The sequence below is a fragment of the Coptis chinensis genome, chromosome 5, assembly GCF_015680905.1.
Source record: "Coptis chinensis isolate HL-2020 chromosome 5, ASM1568090v1, whole genome shotgun sequence".
NCBI classification, from domain to species: Eukaryota; Viridiplantae; Streptophyta; class Magnoliopsida; order Ranunculales; family Ranunculaceae; genus Coptis; species Coptis chinensis.
The window spans coordinates 83,383,000-83,405,906 of record NC_141460.1 but is presented as its reverse complement, the minus strand read 5'-3'; positions in this window follow the sequence as shown (position 1 = coordinate 83,405,906).

The following is a 22,907-nucleotide window of genomic DNA, read 5'->3' as shown; positions in this document are numbered from 1 at the left end:
TAGCTCTCAGTAAATATTCTTTCAATCAATTTAAACTTGTGGAGGAACCAATAGGTAAATCACTAATTTTATTTTAGTTATTCTTAGTTCCAAATTAAATGGTTTGGTTGCTGACGGTTATAAACGATGTATTCCCCAGACAGTCCGCTAGAACAACCTTCAACTAGAACTTGTCAATTGCAAGATGTAGAAAATGAAAATGTCATTGAAAATGTCCCACACAGCTTGGAGACGTTCGAAAAGGTCATGGCAGGTGAGGGATAGGGAACAAGTAGTACACCTGTAAATATGTTAGTTACGCATAAATGTCTGTTCAATTACTCACATTTATTAACCATTTTAGATTTGTTCCCAAAGGGAAGCTCAAGTGCAGTTGGTAGTTGCAAATCAATAGAAGAAAGGATACCTCTTCCAATTGTCATTGAAGGTGAACAGTATAAACATTATAGGCCGGGGATAATTATAGTTTGAGTCGCTGATAGTTCGTGCACTAATGGTTGACCTATTATAATGCAGAGCATGATCCCACTTGTAACGCCCGTATTTTTAAAATACGTTTTTATCTATTTAATTAATTAATTTAATTATTTATTTTAAAAATTTGCTGGTTTGGACTCGGGACACGTGGGCCTGGTTTTTGGGCCCGAGTCTGTGTTGGGCTTGGGTTTCGGACCCAAGTATATAAACACATTGTTATGGAAAATAGGGTTCATGGAGAATAAAATATATTAAAAATGGAGGCAACTTGTTTACTCGAAAAGCATTGGAGCCTTGACGATTCTACGGGAGGATTCGCCGAGCCGCTACGTCAAAGTGAGTAGAGTTTATCTCTCACCACTACCTAAACGATAATTTTTGTCTGTTTAGAATTTACAAATTTCATAAACTATGATTTTCGCCTGTCTATTATTTACGGATTTACTGTCGAGTGTTTCCAACCAGTTTTTATAATTTATGTGGTTCGGTCGATATGTTTTAGTTTTTTTTCAACGCCAGGTGGAGCAAAGCTTCGAGGAGCCGTCAATGGCTCCTCCTCCCGTCGTATCTGGATTTATTAAACCGCGGATGGGTTGTGGATGTATGTTGAACTGCCGGTGGTAGTGGGGAGTTTGGGCGTTGCTTGAAACTTCAAGGGCGCGAGAATGGCGGTGGCCGAACCGGTGGTGGGGCTGTTTTTTGGTTTGATTGGTTGGTTGTTGAGGTATGATTGAAGTAGCTAGTGTATTGTGCGTGGGGCTGTCGAATGGGGGATGACAAAGCTTGAGAAGGCTTTAATGGCTTCAACGCCATTCGCGGATAATCGAGGGTGTGGGTTTTTGATTTGTGATTCTCGGGTTTGAACTGTGTTTTTTGGTGTTGTGGGTTGTTGATGTATGTTAGAAGGTTGGAATTTGTGTGGGGCTGTCGATTGGAGCTTGGAACAAGCTTTAATGGTGGCCGAAACGATTTCCAGATCTAGTTTTGGTGATGTTGGGATTTAAGAATTTGAGGTTTTAGCTTTTATTAAAGTTGTAGGGGTTTTTATAGGGATTAAAATCGTTGTGTAGGGTGGTGTGTGGAGGTTGTGGTGGTCGGTTTTGGTGGCTGTTGGTGGAGGGAGAAGATGAACAGTAATTTCGGTGTGGGCTTGGGCCTAATTGGTTGGGCCAAACCCCTTATTGTTAGCTTGGGCCGAAATATTTTAGTTTTGTTTGGGCCCGATTTTAATTAAGTTGTTGGACCAGTTCTAATATTAGTCTATGGGCCCGTTTCATTTGTTTTGTTGGGCCGGTTTCGGTTAAATTTTCGGGCCGAACTCAGTTGTGTTTTGGGCGCCCAAGATTATCGTCTTTGGGCCAATTTCTAATATTTCTTGGGGCCAGTCCATAGGACTTAAAATAGATCTATATGGGTTTTCTAATGTTTAGACTTTCGGGTTCTAAGGTTTGGGTTCGGCTAGTTGGGTCCGAACCGTTTCCGTAGTCATGAGCCCATGAGCCATGCACATTGACCTTAGCCATGAACCATGGCTATGACTCTGAACCTGTCGAACATGGAAACGACAGGTTGACATTGACTGTTGACTTTGACTTTGACCATGACATGTTGACTTTGACCATGACATGTTGACTTTGATTGTTGACCTTTGACCGTTGACTGTTGACCGTTAACCTTTGACTTTGGAATGTTGACTTTTTCCCGTTTTTCACATATTTAAGAATATGGACAAATATAATAATAAAATATTGTCGAACATCATATAACGTTGTTTGTCATTATCGAATTAAGATTTGACGTGAGTAGTGTGTAAAGCTTATATATATTGGGCTTTGATTGTGGATTGTGGACGTGGGGATTTTAATTGTCTTTGCATTATATGTTGTAAATTGTATGGACAAATCAAATGCTAAAATCTTTGTGGAAGCTCATTATAAATTTGGTGGTCATTATCTAATTAAGAATTGATGTTGATATTGTGACATTATATAATATGTTGGGATATATATATATATATATATAATGCAATATGTTTGGGAGAAATAAATGTATAAACACTCCATTATTATATATGTGAGATGCTACTATGAGGTAGTATATGATTGGTGAATATTTGCCTACGGGATTGTGACTTAATGCAATAATATATTGGCACGTGAAAGAATGAAAATAGTTATGAGATATATTCGAGACATTTCTAAATATTGTGGCTTAGTGCAATAATGTATTTGACATGCACGTGATATAGTGAAACGTTTATGAGTCATAAATGTATGACACCTGAATAAATTACGTAACGAAAATCCTAGAACCTGACTACCACAACTCATGTGATCTGCCCTGTGTGGGCGTATTTGATATATAAGATGTTGTATATATATGAGATGTTGATTGACCCATGTGTTGGGCAATCGTAGCCGAATAGTGGCTTGATATATAAGATGTTGATATATAAGATGTTGTATATATATGAGATGTTGATTGACCCATGTGTTGGGCAATCGTAGCCGAATAGTGGCTTGATATATAAGATGTTGATATATAAGATGTTGTATATATATGAGATGTTGATTGACCCATGTGTTGGGCAATCGTAGCCGAATAGTGGCTTGATATATAAGATGTTGATATATAAGATGTTGTATATATATGAGATGTTGATTGACCCATGTGTTGGGCAATCGTAGCCGAATAGTGGCTTGATTATTCCGTTCGCAAAATAGAACGATGATGCGCGATATTTTATGCCGAATAGTGGCATTACTTACATAATTGCTTCCGTGTGAGGATTTACCTGGTGTGCGGCATCCCGCTCAGGGTGGTTACGCACGGAGTGATTCATTATGTAAGGGGAGGCATGTGGATGTACATGTTCGACGTTGGGTAGCGATCACTACACCATAACAGCATATTTGTGACACTGGCCATTTTCTAATTGTGACGCCATATTAGCGTCAGAAATTTTGTGACGGTGTTTTGGCGTCAGTAATTGATATTTGCCGTCAGAAAAATACAGAAATTTACATAATTTAATTTTGGCATTTATTCTAAAACATAGTAACGGCTAGTTGGCGTCAGAAATAAGTCACGTGTTAGGTCACGCAACTTCAAATGGCAGCTCTCGTAAATCTGTAACAAAGTTTTATCGATCTCGTCTCTTCCATCAACACCAACTTTTTGAAGAAGAAGAAGAACCCCAGGGGCGGACAACCCCCACCAAAACTTCTTCTCACTCACATCCACCAAAACTTCATTTTCTTCTAAAAGCTGCGAAAATTCTCTATTCGCTAGGGAGCCTCACTCACATCCACAAATCTTTGGTTCGGTATGCCCGGATCTCTCTCGAATTTTAATTTTCATGGTTACAATCCTTAATTTTTGAAACCCCTAATTTTCAAAACATCAATTTCTCTGAAACCTCAATTTCTCTTAAATTAAAAACAAAGGTCGTTCAATTTGGTTATTTTTTTTATTAGTTGAAGGTTCTCATAAATTGATTTTGGATTTTGCAATTCAGGGGTTTCATGTCAGTTTCGAGCTTCACTTGATTTGGAGTTTCACACAACAGCGGCAAGGTTTAATAATGTTGGCGGAACTTCAGTTCAAAAGTGCGAGGTAAATCAGTTATATTCTTTAGAGCATCATTTCGATGATACTGTAAGTGAGACGATTTGGTAATCACAAATGACTCTCTTCATAGCAGAAAATGCTTCTAAAAAAATGAGAAGAAAAACTATGTGGGCTCTGTTTGATGGGGTGGCGTCCTTATGACATTTTTTTGGATAATATGTTGAATTTTGTTGTTGGTTTATATAGTTCAAAGGCCTAGAGAACAGGTGGTTGATGCTGAGGCATTTTTTACTTAATTAGCATTTTCGCAACTTTTGTCAAGTCGGAATGCATACAAACATATCTAAATTCATACATAAAGATTTCAAATTTTATTTATATAGATTCTTTTTGAATGCATTACGTGATTTTGCATCTAAATACAATTCTGCAATCTTGATTTCAGAGCTCAATTCGATGAGGCTCACTTGATATATTAGATACGTCTCAAGCCTTTGTTTATGGTTTTCCAATATACACAAGAATGGAATTAGTATTGTTATTAGTAGTATAGTCTTTTAGGGGTGAATGTGGTAAATGTAGCTGTACAGATGGAGGACATGGTTTAGAAAAGAGGATTCACACATTATGATTTGGTTGCTTATGATGATATGATGGAATTAGGAAGTAACTACTAAGGAGTTTCCATGTAGGCCTTAATTTAACCCTTTTGTTTATGTTTAGATAATTTTCAAGTATCCGGTCTGCTTTGCTAGATCAAATATCAAGGCACATGGTGCTTGGTTAGAACTTAGAAGTGAAGTTAGGAAAGAGTTGTCCATAGAAAATTCAGAAATCAAGGCATGACACTTTACTATTTTGGTAGTTAGAGCATTCATACAGGATAGGTTCTGATTGAGGTAGGTTTACTGATTTTTGTAACACAGTGGTGGAAGTTGGTTGTAAAAGCAAGAGGGAGCTTAAATTCCAGTAGTTAGGATGCCTATAGCTGCCAGGTTTTAAGTTTTAACTAGCTTATACCACGAAAGGTTTAAAAATCCTTTGTGCCCGGAACTTAAATTGTGCACTTATCATGTTAATTTAAAATTTTATTTATTTACTTCTTTTAGTTGAAGAAATCCTTGAAGGGAAGGAAGAAGAACTAGAGAGGGCTTCTAACACCTTCCTCTAACAAAATTCCACTTTATGGAGCCATTTTGTCTTATTAGTGAACTAGAGAGGGCATTCTTGTATTTAACTCTTTAAATAGCATCATTACTATTGTTGCTTTGCTTTTCCCATCTGTTATCATATGTAATTGTGTTAGGTATCTTCAGCTACTAAAAAATCTCTCTTAAAGAGTTAAGTAATGGTACTTCTCATCCCGGACTTAATGGAAAGCCAATTGAGAACATTGCAGCTATTTGAATTCAAACTACATTTCGGGGATACAAAGGTAAGTCACAAAGACTTGTAGCTTGATTCTTTACTCATTCCATCTTGGTAAGAATTGCGGAAATCATTCTATAACACTTCTTCTTCTCCAGGATATCCGGCGATCAAGACAATTCCGTCAAACTCTTTCCTTTAATAGAAGTAAATTCTTATTCTTACAAAATTTGGTCTTCGGAAGAGTTTATTAAGGTATGTAGATACATTTTAATGTATTGTCTCTATTGTTTCTTAGTGTGTTGAGTTAATTTTTTAAGTTCCAAATGAAATGCTTCTAGGATTAGTATAAAATTTTATTGTTAGAATGGTGGTTTTCTCTAAATGAATATATGATGTGTGTGTGATTCCTTGGTGGCAAACACCTTTAGAGACTTTAGAAGGCTGTTGAGCTACAAATCAAAAACCAACTTATATTGGTAATGAGTAAATACCCCTATTGTTATTACCTTTAATGTTTGTCTATTGGTTTTAGGCGGTTCTTTGTTTTGATGCACTCTTGCAATTGGTTTGAGGAATGGATTTATAGTTTGAGTGGGAATCCAGGGAAGCGTTTGTGAGATGACCCTAATGGTTCATTGTTGGTTAGTGTGGCGTTTTGTTGCTTTACTCATCCGCTTTATGGAATTGTGAGTACTCATGTGTCATTTAGTTTCAATAGTTTTCTTATGCCATTCGTGAAAAGTACGTGCTTTTGGTTTGTTCAAATTGCTCCATTCTAACCGCTTTTGGTTATACCATTCTAGACATTCATTCTAACTGTTTTGTTTTGTCCGGGTGTTCTTTTTTGCTTTGGGTGGAGTGTGTCTTTGGGTGTTGCTGCTGCCCTCATTTGCATCTTTGCTACCATGGACCTACCGGTGCTTGCTTCTTTGGGTGTTATTCTTCTTCCGCCTGCCATTTCTTGGTGCCGGGCCGCCATGGACATCTTGGTGCTTTCTTTGTTGGTATGGGGTAACAAAGCGAGACAGACACGGCGATTATGAATTGGGATGCCTTTCCTTATCTGGTCACAGTTAAACAAATAGTATCCATCCTCTTCCATAGGGATTCAATTATATGAAATTAATTTGTTCATGTAATGTAGGATGAGCTCCTAAAACTTTTTATTTTGTCGCCCATCTCCTTTTCTCATGTATTTTAGGAAAAAATAGTTTTGCTTGGAAGTGTTGCTCTCGGGCATTCTAAGTTGATACCCTTAATGTAGTTTTAATTTCAATGCCGGACATTAGTATAAAGAGAAGTTTTTTGTACAACAAGTTGGAACTAACTCTTATGTTGAAGTTCATATTTCATTTAAGCGCCTTCCAAATGTTGCGAGGTTTTTTGTGTTTCGGGTTGAATATGCAACTCCACGGAATTCTTTGAATCGTAAGTTCCGCAGCGTTGCACAAAATAAGTTTTTAACTCTATGAAGCTGCTAGAATCTGTAGCTAAGTTACTAAACCGGTATTGAGCTTTACTCTATATTGTAGCAATTGAGTCTTTGACTTTAGAATTTCTATCCCTATCGGTAACTTTACTTAAAAAAAAAAAAATATATTAAAGGGTGTTACGTGACTATTAGCATCGTTTTTTGTGGTACCTATTCGTAGCTTTGAATCATCAAATGTATCTTTGTTTAATTGGTGGTCCAAGATATATGGTCCTCAAAATGAAAAAAGAAGTCTGATGTTCGGAATGAAACTTATCCATGTTTGAATGAAGTGTGGCTAGTTCTAGATTGTTCATTGAGATGTCTGATGGCATAAGTAGCTCAACACCTAAAAGTCCCATAATAAATTTAACAATAGATGTGGCATGTAATAATGTCATGTAGGGCCAATTTCATTCATCTATAGGCCTCAAATAGTATACTAGGGTTTTAGGCAAATTCATTTCACCCTTGGAAATAGCATTAGCCATTTGGTAACAGGGTGATATGGTGGTACCAAAAATTATCTTGTAGTTCTTGAACCACATTATTTTAAGTTGGACTACTAAAATGCATTATGGTAATGTTGGTTTTATTGTCTACTAAATCACAAGTAACTTGGGACACCAAGCAACTTTGTGATGAGCAATTTCTATTTTTTTTTGTTTCTCATGTACTATATGAAGTCCGATATGTTCTTATTGCATTTTTTTTTTTTTACTCTAACGGTATATTCAAGTTTCTTTTAAAGTTAAACCAAAATGGAAGTTTGATATACAAAATTGGTATTTTGCAGGATATGGAAACTTGATTTCTCTATCATTTTATTATTCCTTATTGTAATTAGTTTCACATTAGATGTACATTAGTTGATTAGGTTAATGCTTATGCAGCTGGAAGGAGAGACTACTTTTAAAGCTATTTGACTTACTAGTTTGGTGAGTACACCTATGTACGTGCATAGTCCATTTATGTACATGTGTGCAACTAAAGATATAACAAGGCTCAAAATCTAGTGAGGTTTCCCCTTGTCTTGGATTTTCTAGTTTCGCTTGATAATTTTAGTACCCCTATTCAAGTTTGCTTTTTCTGTTCAACGTTACATACTTCTTTTGTTTTCAGGCTTTTGAATGGGTCACTATAATTTGATGCACCCATTCCTGCCCTACGCTCTCCACACAATAGGATCTTATCGTGTACTTTGAGGATAATTGGCCTTGCATTTAATTTGGATTTTTTTTTGCTCAGTTAAACAACTTTGCGATCAATATACAACTAATTTGGAATTACATGGGGCCATTTCTTGGTCTTGATAGTATATCCACATACTACGCTTTGGCTCTTGTTAACTTAAGCAAAAAATGGTAAGTACTGCAAACATAACTATTGAGTAGAAATTTTGTTTAAGATTGCGCCAATTTTGGTTTTGAGAATGCACTCTTATTCTAGGAAAGAATGCACTCGAAGTTCTACTGCGGCTGCAACAATTTTTATGGGCTTAACTTTTTACACAGTGGATACAACGTAAGTCTAATTGCTTCAAAAAATTACTCAAGGTAAGTATGTGCTTATGACATGTTCTTGTGTAATAATTTTTCTTAAAGTAGTTACACTAGCTTCACTTCTGTAAAAGGAATTGAATTGAATATATGTAAGCCAAGCTCTATAGAAGATGAGGTGGAAATTCTTCATGGAAGGTGCACTAGACACACTATCTTTGGAAAAGCCTATGGGACGCAAAGACTACCAAAGCTTGGGAATTATACATACAATCTTTGCTATCATCTTGTATTGCTTTGTGTCCCTTTGTCTCTTAGTTGGGTCAATATGGCGAATGGTTTGATTGTTCTAAGTGATACACGTAAGTCCTTTTCATATCTCATTATAATTGAGGTTATACATCTTTTAAATATTACTTCTATACAATTGTTAATTGTGATAAATTATTAAAGGGTTGGTTTATATATTTCATTTTGTTAAAGTTATGATGCATGTTAAGGTAGAATTCTAGTTTTTATTAAATGTATTGATATACCCTATACTTTAGATCCTCGGACTCAAAGTTTTGTTTATCCTAATAAACTTCGATCAAGCAAGCATTTCTGCCCTAATTCTTCACTAATTTAGGTGATTGGTAGTATATTAAGCTCGAGTAGAAATCAATATTATATAAGCATGCATATGGGTTCTCTTATTAGCATCGACCTTCATATTAATCTTAGCTTATGATTTCTAGATTACGGTTTTGAATTGGAATAAGATGCTTCTATGTTAATACTTGTCTTATGATTTGATCGGTTTTCTAATCATTATGTAAAGTAATCATGTCGTGGGTACTAGTATGTGTTACACATTAGGTGTAAGCATGTAAGCTTCGACAAATAGCTTAATCATATTGCACATCCATGTTGAGTGTTCACTCTCAACACTATCTGATCAAGCTTATGTGGCATAACAATACCAAAAGCTTGGGAATTATATGTACAACGCCAAGTTATCTGTCTCTTTTCTTGAGTCGACGCATTATGGTATCTGGCAGTACAATAATGAGGAGGAGGTGGCAGATTATGTCATAGCAATGGCTCTTTTAGTTTGTATCTAAGTTATTATGAATAGGCTACAAGGAACTCTTTCAAGGTTAGATACAAGTCCTAGAGTTTAGTGCTTGACCATCTTTTCTTTTTCAAAAAGTTTTGAATTAATGGGGCACGTGTAATGTGCGGTATTGCTAGAGTAATAATTTGGCAGCATTTGGGTGCCTATGTCAACCTCGAGCATTTTTCGATTGTTGTGCATAAGAATATCAGCCACAATTCCTTGACCGAGCCAATTGGCTCTATGTTCACTAGTTTGCGAGAATACAAAACAAATGTATGATGAATTTTTTCTATTACTTTTTGCTCATAGATGAACTTGAATACTTAATATGTGATTTTGAGTTGTAGTCAGTGATTACATTATATTGGTAGATTTTTGATATATTTTTTTGTGTTATTCATTTTGTGATACATGCTTTGTCAAATTTTGGCGTTTGGGGTTTTTGTGGTTGTATTTATCCGGTGATTTAAAGGGGAGAAAAAGAAAAACGGGATGGCAATAAAAACGAAAGTTATTTTTTTTTCAATTAAATGATATTTTGTGGCGCTGTCGCCGTCACTAATTGCAAAAGGGCTGTCATAAATAACCGACGCCAACAAGCCGTCAAATATTTGTGGCGCTTTAATGCCGTCACAAAAAAGTGACACCCACCTGTCGTCACAAATTCGACGGCCAAAATGGCGTCACAAATATTTGTGACATACGTTGTCGCCACAAAAAAGTGACACAAATTGAGGCGCCAAATTTTTGGCCAAAATGGTGTCACAAAAATAATTGTGACGCCAAATAGCCGTCACAAATTTGCTGTTTTGGTGTAGTGGATTGTGGTAGCCAGGGAAACTAGGTAAGACATAGATACGTCGTGAATTTTATGGACACGCAAAGAAAGCCTGAAATAATCTAATTATGGTAATATGCTTGGTTGGTTATTTGTTTAGTTAGAACCTAAGGCGCCTCGATGGAGGAACTACATGCCTTATTTATGATGCGTATAGTTGGTTGTGTGGTTAGTGGGAAGTTAAGGCGCCTCAGTGGAGGAACTACCTGCCTTAATTATTGTACTTGAGTATGTCATATTAGGCGTTGAAAGTTAAAAGGTTTCGGTGGAGGAACTAAGCTGCCATTATGGATTATGTATATATTTGTATAAGTATATGTTGTTTTTAGAGCTACTCACACCAGCATTTTTATAATGCTGACCCGATTTGCATGTTTGCTTATCGGGTGTGTTCATTCAATGAACATAGTTGATAAGTTTTGACAGGTTTAGTGTTGAAGAAGAGTTAGCGTTGCATCTCAGGATTTGTTTTGTTTTCCCTTGAGGTGATATAGATTTTTAGTTGAGACAAAGTTATTTGTATTTTCATTTGTAATTTTAAATAAAGAGTTATTGGAAAGAGATTTGTAACTTAATCTTATTTGTGAAGTTTTGTAATGAAAAGGACATTTGTATAATAGAAATTTTTATTGGTTTTTAATTATCCGCATATTTTAAACTGTTTATGGGTTTTTGGAAGTGGAGAGTGCGTCACACCTCGGAGATCGAAAAGTCGGGGACAAATAATGTTTTTCCGAATTCTGTCAAAATTCGGGGTGTGACACCACTGGTATTGAATATGCTGATCAACCAGACTATGAAAGTTTGATTCTCAAAATCCATATGGAGATACAGTTGACATTCCTGAAGAATACATAATTAACAGTCCTCGAAGTAATGAGGAGGTTGAATTTCAAAATGAAGATGAAGTTCAAATACTAAATAATTTAGTTGATACAGCTGACATTCCTAAATAAAACATAATCGGCAGTTCTCGAAGTAATGAGGAGGTTGAATTTCAAAATGAATATGAAAATGAAGTTCAAATACTAAATGATTTAGTTGATACAGCTGACATTCCTCAAGAAAACATAATTGGCAGTTCTCGAAGTAATGAGGATGTTGAATTTCAAAATGAATATGAAGATCTTCGGGCCGGGTGAAGTTGTGGTAGTTGAAGATGATGAAGATGATCAAGTTGAAGAATACGATTGTGATGATGGCGATATATGGTGGAACTCGAATCGAAGTCAAGAGTATTGTGGGGGGACACACCTATGACAGTTGTGAATGATGGCAATGAGGAAGGTGAGATTGATTTCGAATTGGAGGGAATGGTTGATGCTAGGGTTGTTGGTGCTAAAGATCTGAATTCTGAAGACCTACGTCAAGGATATGATCCTTTATGTGGTTCTTGATAAAACATAAAAATTGATAGTTTACCTACGAAATGAACGATGAAACTCAAAACGTAAGTAAACTAAAACTATTTATGATGCTATATTTATCAAAGATTTCTACTCTTAATCCAATGAGATATAGTGGAGTAGAGTGATTCGTTCCACTCCTAGTCCCTCCGCATGCTGTGTTCTCTACGTATAAGTATTCTTAACTCTAAAGTCTAATGAGAGATTTACGAAGTGGCAACTAGACTACGATGCAACTACCCACAAGATGCAACTAGTCGACTATTAGAACAACTATGAGAATGCTACGTTGATTCTATGATAAGGAGTTAGAGGGGATTGATTCCACCTTAGCTTCGACTTAATCCAACTAACGACGAATAATCGTCAGAATCCGAATTGAATCGCCCGAGAACAATATGGTTACTCCTAATCCCTAATTACACATGACATTCCTACCAATTCATAACTAGTATGTGAGCGATTAAACCCATTCTCATGGTGAACTAATCGTTTCTAGAGTGGAAAGGAAAATTACGGCGACTCTACGATAATCGAATCAAGCTTTCATCAAGGCTTCTCAACCCCTCAATGGAGGTTTAGCCGAGAATCATCACGCTTATCATTCTCAATGGAATTCAAACAAGACATGATATAAAGATTGAAACTTTGCTTGTTTTAAACCCAATTCAAAACTACTAATGCAATAATTTGAATTAAACTAATAATGACAATTACTTAAATCTGCGAATTGAAATTAAACAATTAATGGAAATGAAACTAACTTATGGAGAACACTATTTTATTAATCTAATGAATAATAAAACAATTATTCAAATACTAAATTAATAATCTAACTAATCTAAGTCTAGCTATCTACGTAATAAGGGAGATTAGATCTACACAATTGTAAATGACAAGAATCGAAATTGACAAACTAGCTAATTTATTAATCAAACTAATTAAGAATAATGATTCTAAGAGTTTAATCTAAAACAAGAATTGAAATGGGACTAAACTTAATTAATCTACTGAAAACTAGATCTAGAATTCTATATATTTTTAGGTCTAACTAGCTACCATTAACTATCTACCATTAATAAAGAGTGAAGCTTTTGTTTTTATACTTTCAGATCCAAAAATCGTGCATGGGCTTGGAGCCATGTTTTGGGCCAGAGAATCAGGCCCAAAACCCAATTCTTTTAGTCTAAAAAGGCCTCTTCAGCTGCAGTTGGCTTCAACAGACTTTTTGTCCACTTTTGCTCCTCTGATTGGGTCAAAGCTTGGAAAATTGGAAAGCTCTTTCCGAGCCGGTCGTTTTGACATAAGGTAGGCCCCATTCGCAGGTCCGAGTCCAAAGATACTGACGCCCGGAAGTTCTCACGACTTGTGTCTTTGTTTACGCCCGCGTCGACTTTTCAGCTTTTGATCGGGCTTTAGAAAGGCTTTGTCTTCTTGAATCTTGGCCTTTAGTCACGGAACTCCTTAGTAACCGACCTTTGCTCCTTTATCTCGCTAAAGTGGCACATTTCTACACATAATGGACTTTGAAGCCCTGAAATGCATAAAACACGAATCGGTGTTAACTCTTAATTATTACTCACATAATTGGTCTAAAAGTATGATCATTACTGGGGTTAAAACTACAGTTTTTGGCTCTTATCAAACCACCCCCAAACAGCATTTTGCTTGTCCTCAAGCAAAGATGAGAAATTAGAATAAGTAACCAAAAATGGAGTTCTAACTACTCTCGTTTATTTGAAGTCGCGATTGCATTGACCATATGCAACAAGGCCTTAAACCACTAGGAATTCCCTAGTGGACCGAGTTATAGCATCGTGAGAGTTTTCGATGAAGGTACTAACAAACTTTATCTATACTACAACGACTAAGAAATAAAACTATTGTTTCCTTATCCATGCTCTAAATTAACTATTCCTCTCACTAGCAATGCATATAGAGTAATCAAGTCAAAACCTAAGCTAATATATGCATAATAATCAATCATCTAAAATAAACATATATATACAATGAGTAATACTATGAAATGCCTAGCAGGTTAGTTTTAAACTTCGGAATAAGCGATCCTTAAGTAGGTTCTCACAATAATAGTCAAGATATAACACTTTGATTTTTCCACTCAAGTTTATTCTACTCCGGTAATGCGGTGGGCACACTTTACCTTACAATTTCAATGACAACAAGGAAGCCGAGTCGATCAAACACATCTGCCACTTACTATCACACTAACATATTCCTAATTGAGCTAGAGGTCTTTATTAGGTGTTCATGGGATTAGGAGATGGTTTAAGAAGGAAAGAAATGGATATTCAAAAAGGACAAGTCCGAGATAATAGAGTCTTCATATTATGTAACTTAGAGAAAACCTTGTTATTTTCTTTTTTCTTACACTTTGTTTCCATCCTTAGCCATATTTTTTTTTTTTTTTTTTTCTTTGGCTTTTGACTCCCTTTTATTCTATTTTTGGAGTTTTATTTTATTTATATTTTTTTTTTTCTTTTCTTTGGATGGAAACTTCTTTTCTTTATTTTTCAAGCAATTAACTAACTTTTGTTTACACAAGTTTTTTCTCTTCTTCTTTCTTCCTCATTCTATTTTCGGACTTATCTAAATTGGGTAGGTTGAATTTTTTATTTTGTTTTGTTTTGTAGCAGGTAAAAGGATTTGTGGTTTATGAAAGGCTAAAAAAGGCGGAGAGGGGCGACTAGCGGAAAATAATTCATAGGTTTGAATTTCTCGGCTATATCGATCCAAAAGGGCCTAAATTCTCGCTTAGGATATGGCATAGTGATCAAGCAAGTGGACGTGTGATTTCTATCCGATTTTACTTCTCCCTTGTGTCATTTCTCAAATGTTTAATTTCATATAAGGCTTTTAGGCTATATTCTCACGAGATTTGAAGAATAAGTACTCTAGCCTAGATTTCATAAACTTATCTTGCTAACAATCATCGATACTCATGTAATATATTTATAGATAGATGCAAAGATTATTACCTATATATTAACCTAAGTTTCTAAAAAATTATTCTAATGCAAAATCTATGTGAGACTTCTAGATTATTAAGAGCATAGAGAAGGAAAACAATACTAATATTCCTAAGTGTATAGCATGAACTTATTTATTTATATTTTTGAAATTTTGAAATTTTAACTAGAAAACAAATGCATATTATCTCTATCTATATCCTAACAGGATGCCTTAATTACCGTGTTTCTATGCCCCAAACAAAGAAACATGCTTTGTCCTCAAAGCATTTTAAATAAAGATGGTAAGAAAAATACCATTGAATCGCGTGAAATTTAGGAACATCCGCAAAATAAGGTTAGAAGCATACTAATATAGGAAATAAAACTTACTCAACTCTATCACGAGTTCTACCCATTATGGGGTTAACAAGAATGAAATTGTTTGGGACATAAGCGGACACTAACTAGAATGAAAACTTACCTTATCTCCCCGTGATTACTCATCATCTTCCTCATCCTCTTCTTCCATAAAGAAGTGAGGTTCTTCGCGATCTGCCATGCCATGATAATTTGCGGGCTTCCCGCCATTTATCATCTATTATTGCTAACCTATTAAGAGCCACTTGGTGCGGCGGGTGTAGGGTGCAACCTAATGAGGTTGTATCCTCCACCCTTGCCAAGTCATTACGCGGAAAGATCGAATAATACTATTGGTGGGTAAAATGCGATTGTGGGCCGTAATCCAATCCGTGAAGCGTGTACAAAAATAGGAAAGAAACATAGCATAATATGGGAAATTAGAACAGGCATAAGAAGGTACTTATGCCTCATGCTATGGGATCGAGCTAAACTAGACATCAAGGTTCGGGGAAGGTCATAACACATACGTCCCGTGGCTAAAGCAAGGAAGACGCTGCAAGTGGCATCATTCACAGAAGAAAAATGTCATTCCCCTAAAATATTTAGCATGATCCAAAACATAACAGTTCCTATGTTCATGGACAGGCTACCAAAGGCGACGTTATATTCCCCTTGGTCCTCTATACGGAAAATGCCTGCGCCATACGACTCATGCAAAAACTCATAAGTGTAGACATACATATTATCTACCCAATAACACCATGGGTCTTATATTTCAGTGGGCATAGCAAGTCCAAGCACAAATGCTAGCAAGAACACGGTAATTTCCATTGGTTCATTATCAATGTTGATGGAGAACACTTGTTCTCCATCCGCCTTTCAAAAAAATGCAGTTATCGTAAAAATAAGATGCTAGTGTTGGAGAATAAAGTGCATCGTCTTACCATAAAGCGATTTCCCAACCTACATATGTGATCGCCAGCGAAACCAAGCAGTAAGTAGTGCTTTGGAACAAATCTTGAAAGACTGTTTCGGTATCAATGTAGGAGATGTCATCTCAAAATTATGCTCTGAAATAGCTGCAAATGATCCGGGAACAACCCGCGGACATAAACTGGAATTTTTCTGGTCCACGAAGAAGTCGCTCTACTTGAAGCGAAGTCTCTCGAAGATTTGGAATTCCAGTGTTTGGCGGGTCGCGTGCTCACCTTGAAGCGAAAAGTCGCTCGACAAAAATTCTGAAAAAAAATAGAGCGCGAAAGGCGCTCCTGCGAAGCAGCGCCGCTCCGGTGTCTTGAAGATCGGAAAATTAGACAAAACGTGGGAATCGTGGGAGTGAAAGGTAAGTGATGGAGGTTAGGTGTAGTGTGAGTTGTGAGTGTAGAATGAATGAAGTTTATATAGGTTTTAAGTTGCTAAAACGGATCGGGAAGTTGCCAAAAAGTTTTTACGGCAGTTTCCGGAAATCCTAAAATTTCCAAACCTGAAAACGGAAACAACTCATATTCTTGATTCGAAAATAAACATAGTATCTTTTAGGTTGAATTTAGGATAGAATCTACCTATTTAATCGAGATTTCATCCTACCATGATACTTATTCATAGATTTGCCTAAACGACCATATTTTCACCCTGACTCCGCAATAACTTCTAAAACGAGGGTCATATAAAAATCATGCTGGAATAGATAACACCACCCCCAAACAATTTGGGAAGGTGGGATCAATATTAAACAACCACGCACAATGAAAATAACCTCATTATATTAAAATTTTCATTCGAAGTACATTTCACTACAAAATTCAAATTACGGAAATAAAACTTACATCAAAATAAATGACAATAATGAAACTACAAAATAAAAATAGAAACATCAAACGATACTATCCCTAACCACTCCCAGATCGGTGGCGGAGGGCACACGCCTTCGAGGAGATGTCTCCCCGAGGCTCCGATGGGCTAGCACCATTTCGCCTTTCGGCGACGACGCCGCCGTGCCTCGATGGTGTGTCCTTAGAAGGAGAAACCCGTGAGGTGGGAATCGTGCAAGCATGTCGCCCCGAATCGGGTGGCCGAGAGCTTCTAGCTCGCCCTCATCTGTTCCCACCGCCTTCGTCCTCTCTTTGGGTAACGGATCTCGGTTATGATGGATAGTAGCCTGTCGAGTCCGAGGTCTTCGCAGAGATAGTGTTGAGTGAATGCATACCACGATGAATTACGGCCACACCTCTCCAGGGCATCCGTGATCAAAACAAGTCAACTCCTCTCCTCCGAGGCATTCTCATTTCAAAACAAGTCTCATTTCCACCATCCCTCGCCCTCTACCCTATCCCGGGCAACCTCCAAACTCGTTGGACAAACTCCTTATAGATGCGAGGATTTCGGTGTAGGGTGATGTAAGACCTATCGGGCGCTCGATTTGCTTCCTCAACTTTAGCATGATCTTGGTTATCAACACAGGGGAGAGGTGCAAGCGGACTTCCCTACTCCCCTAATCATGCTAAGCAAAAACTCCAAGATCTGTAACTTCGTATTTTTGCTCCCGGAGTATCCATAAAATGTGGAGGCGATTCGGGCCGATGTCGCCGACCTTCTCCTTCCCCAAGGCGTTCCGACCAATCCACCGAGCTGGCTGCTACCGGTTGGTTGGTTTACGAGGATGCTGGCGAACACAATGCGATCTCGCATTGTAGTTCCTTCGTATGCTGTTATGTTCATCAACGGCTCTACCCCATTATATTGGGACTCCTGTAACGTGACATCCAGATGGATTCTAGGTGGAATACCTAGAATCTCAGCCAACAACCCAGTAGTTACCTCCTTCCTCCTCTTCGCTACCATAACAAAATTCTAGTCCCCACCACCTCCTTTCGTGTTGTAAAACCGTCGGACTAAGTCTTCGTGGTAAAGGCTTCGGTCGAAAGTACCACAAGATATTCGATCTCTATCGATCATTTTGTCACCGTAAAAACGGGCGAAGTGGTCGCGATAAAAAGCTGCTCTCGGCAAATTCGACGTTGTTGAGCCATTTTAGTGTTTGGAATGTAGTGGGGGTTTAAATGGGATGTGGTGTTGGAATTTGAATCGATTTGATTTGAAACAAACCTGTGGTGGTGGCGGTAGTTCAAAATTTGAAATTTTCGGTGGTTTTGGTTATTTAATTTGGTGGAGGTGGTGGTGGAAATCTTTTAGATTAGATTGGAAGTAGATTTGACCGTAGGCTGGGTTAATTTGGTTTTCTTTTTATTTATTTTTTTTAGGTTTTTGGAGCTTTGGTGGGCGTTAATGGCGGTTTTGAGAAGATGAACGCCGACTGTTGGGCAAAGTAAAAGGGGGCTTATTTGTCGATTGAAGTATGAGGTTGGGCCCAAGCCCAATTCGAAATTTTGAATTTTTCGATTTTTTGCGAAACTTCAAATCAACATTGCCGCTTCGTTACCGGTCCGATTTTTGCGAATGAGATATGGAAATGATCAAGAGAGAATTTCCAATCCAATGATCTATAAAAGACTCTATTCCGATCGTGGATGACATATAAGATAGTGGAAATCGCCTCGAAGTGCGGGCATGACGTACGTTATGCGCAGGACTGAACTCTAAATTCATGATTATGTCAACCCGGATTGAAATACCATTAAACGGCCTAAGCAACTCTAATGGGACATAAAATATTCTAGGACGGAAACACGAACACCCCACCCCCAAACAAATTTTTTACCACAAAGCTTAGAAAATTTGTTTTTTTTTAGCAGTGGGTCTTTTAAAGTCAGATTTCCGAGACTTACTAGATTAATATGTTTATATCTTTAATATATATATATATATATATATAATGAAAAATAATAAACAAGAAAGACATAATTCACCCCATAGAGAAACATGGCTCAAAAATTCGAGAAAACATGCAATAGTGGAAAACGTGAATTATGTTAAACGTGGACGTAGGATCCGGTACTTACAGCTACACACTCCGTAGAGAGGGCCCGGTTACCTTAATGGTGCACTCACCAATATATGGAAATGAAAGAAAATGCACCAAACACAAAAGTTGAGTCGTTTATCGTCAGATACTCAAGACTTTATCTAAACATATGTATGAACATGCAGTTTATCATATATCAACAACCGAAATAGTTGTGGATCATTCCATAAATAAATATCACAGAAAACATATCCAAACACGATCAAGCACCAAGATTTCCTATGACGCAACCTAGTGAAATGAAAGCGAAGTCGGATAACCATATTACGTAACCTAGCATGCACCTTCTTTTTCATTTTTGAACGAGTGGGTGTTCTAGTAAATAAGTGTGGAAAAGTGAATGGTTGTGGAGAATATGGTGGATATGGATAAGTTGTAGAAGGACAGCATGTAAACAATGAGGATGTGGGTTTAGCACAAAACTCATTCATGGTGTGTGTAGGGATTGTTTCAAGTCTGAAAATGAAGGTGTCAAATGCTTTTGTCTTCTGAAGTATTTGTTTACTAAGTGGATTTAAAAAATTATGAAGCACCGAGAAGAAAACAAAAGGATCGAAAGTGCAAACTCGAGATTCCTTTTGAAAGGTGGAAGGAGGGAAGTCGAGGTGGATGTTGTGGAAAGCAGTTCTTGATAGGGTGAATCATCACCTGCTCTAAGAAACTCATCGAATTGCTCATCTAGATTGGTCATATCCTCGTTACTATGATAGTCATCTACATCTTTAAGAAAGTCATCTATCTCATCCTCATCCGTAATATGTGTATCGACTAGTGTAGGGATGGAAATATTGAGTCCGAACTTCCAAAGGAAAGAAATTTGGGCATATGATTATCGGGGAACATGTTGTTGAAATAATCTCGAGCAAAGCTCTCGATCATGCTAACCTCTCCATCCATGAATCTAATCGGGTAACGTGTCTTTGTTTTAAAAACATTGACTTCAACAAAGCAAGATGGCCAAAAGACATGGACATTGAACCATCGCGGCAATTAATGAGCGCATTGGCGGTTGCCGGAAAGGACGCCCTAAGATGATCGGGGCCAGTCGTTAACGACCACTTCTCAGATCGAGGATGACAAAATCACCCGGATAGTAAAAATCTCGAACTTTTACCAGAACATTTTCGACCACACCCTTAGGATACTTAATAGACCGATCCGCTAATTGCAACGTCATTTTAGTGGGTTGCATCTCGTCTAGACCTATTTGTCTATACAAATAAAACGGGAGTAAGTTAACACTAGCCCCCAGGTTTAATAACACGGTCGTCGTATAGGAATCTCTAAGGTGCATTAGACAATGGGATCGACCGGGGTCCTTGTACTTAACAATTCTATTATGTTCGGATAGAGTTGGGAATTGTTCTCGTTAAAAGGTCTTTTGGTATATTTGTCTTACGCCTAGTAGTACACAACTCCTTAAAAACTTAGTATGGTGTGGTAGCTTTTTAATAGCTTCGGAGGAAGGGAAGGTTTATAGTTAGATTCTTGAAAACGCCCCTAATCTCCTCATAATTAGTATCCCTAGTTAACACGGCTAATTTTTGTGGAAACGGTGGTTTCGTCTATATTTAGCAATGGTATCACTTGGATGTTTAACCGTGGCTTTATGTTTCTTAGGTTGTGTTATGGCGGTACCTCTACAAATGGTAGGCTTTTCAGTTTCTTTTTCGGTATCTAGTAAAATAGCGGTGTAGGGGACTCTATGGTGGGGTAACTATAGGCATAGTTACTTTGTTATCAACCACTCTGCCGAGCAGTGAGTGGTGATGGCCTTTAGCTCACCTACATTTTCATATTCATTACTAGTATTATTGGTTACCTCAAAAGGCGTGTGTTTGTTGTTTTATGATTAGGTATTTCGTGACGGAAACACACCTTTGGGTTGGGATTTATCTTGGGCCAACTGTTGGGTTAAATTATTAACGGTTGTAGAAAGTTGTTGGTTAGATTGAGCCATGGTTTGGAAAAGTTTTTTGGCTCACTTGTATGAAGGTGTCAAGACGATCCGGTTGTGTGGGTGAGTAGTCACGGGTGGTGTATTTGGAACTATTTCACGTGAATTATTTATGGGTGGATTTTGATAATTATTAATTTACCGGAACGATACCTCTATTAGCATTATAATTATTATAACTACCTTGACCTTGTGCTTGACCTTGTCGAGGTTGCACTTGGTTGTTATAATTATTAAAATTACCCGACCCGCCCTTGTCGTGGTGGAGCTTGGTTAAAACTGTGCGTTGGCCTAACATATTGATTATTGTACCCTGGAGGTGTGACGTGTTGGTTATGTCTCCAACCGAAGTTGGGATTTTGTCTCCAAGGGGCGTTAGGTTCATTATTAATGGAACAAGCCTGTTCATAGGCTATAGGACAGTGGAAGTCGGGATGCTCGTGGCTCTCAATGAAACTACATGAATTTGAATTTACATTCATGACGGGGATAGGCTTTTGTTGAACGTAAAATGGCCTCTACCTTTTTAGTGAGTGATTCGATTAGAGTTTTAAGCTCGGGATCGTGTTTAATTTCAAACATACCGGTGGCCTTAACTGTATTTGATGAACTAGCAGAGCGGTAGATATCGTCACTACCCCCCCAGTTGTTATTTCACTTAGTTTGATCCTCTAAAAATTTATAAGCCTCCGAGGCTCCTTTGCTTAAGAAACTACCCCATTCATTATGTCAAGGACTTCTTTATGGTGGTGTAGAAGTCCTTTGAAAAGGCACGAACTAACGTGTCTTTTCGCTAATTTATGATGTGGACACTCTATAAGGAGATCGGTGAAACGATTCCAAGCCTCGAAAATGATTCATGAGGATTTTGTCGAAAAGAAATGAATCTTGGAAAGCATCTCATCCGTCTTTAGGGGTGGGTAAAATGTTCCATAAATAGTGAACAAATTTAGCCCACGAGTCCATTGTAATTAGGCTTGGGCAGTTAACCAAGACGCCGCTTTATCGGGCTAAGGTGAAAGGGAATACCTTTTTAGTTTAATTTATTCCGCACCAACCGTAGGATGGTGGAATGTTGTTAGGACTTGTTCAATCCTACGATGTAGCCGATAAGGTTTTTCATGGTCTAATCCATGAAAACGGGTAACAAATTAAAAATATTTGGGGGGATTCGGAAATCCCCCACAGGGTCGCGTCTACTAGAACGATGCAAGATTTGGGGCTATCGCTTAAGGCTTTATAAAAGTCCGAGAGAGGAGTCTCTCCTTCGTCGGGCATTATGTCAGGTGGTGTGTGTGAAATAGTAGCTAGAGGTGTAGTGGGTGGTATACTAGATAGACTTGTTTGTTGACGTTGTTATGTAATTACGTTCGGTGTTTTTGTTCGGCCAGACCTTAATCTCATACAAGACTAAGACCAATTTTAGCTAAACACATCAACACTCCAAACTATTCTGATATACTAGTATAAACCTCTAACAGGAGAAGCGAGGTGTGGAAGAAAGGAATACCTAATTTCGTCCTTGCTTCGCTTATGAATAGCATCTTGTTTACTGGCGTGTTGGTGTATATAACAAGTTAGAACACCGAAAAACTTGAAAAATCAAAGTTCAAATCAAACCGTAGAAACGGAAAAATCTAGCTTAGCTGGGGCGCCGCTTTTAAAGCTTAGCGTGATCGCGCTCCGTGTAATCATGAAATTACAGTGTTTTAGGGTGGGTCGCTTTCGGTTACAGATCTTTTGGCGGCTGGTCGCACTCGACCTCCCAATAACTTGCTAGCGAGTGCGCGCCCACTGGCGCGTGAGTCATATTTCCGGCAAATTTTTTTTCAAAAGTTTTCAATGCTGAAACGGACAACCACAGTATGAATCAAACAAGGGTGGGTGGGTGAAATGGGACTTTAAGAA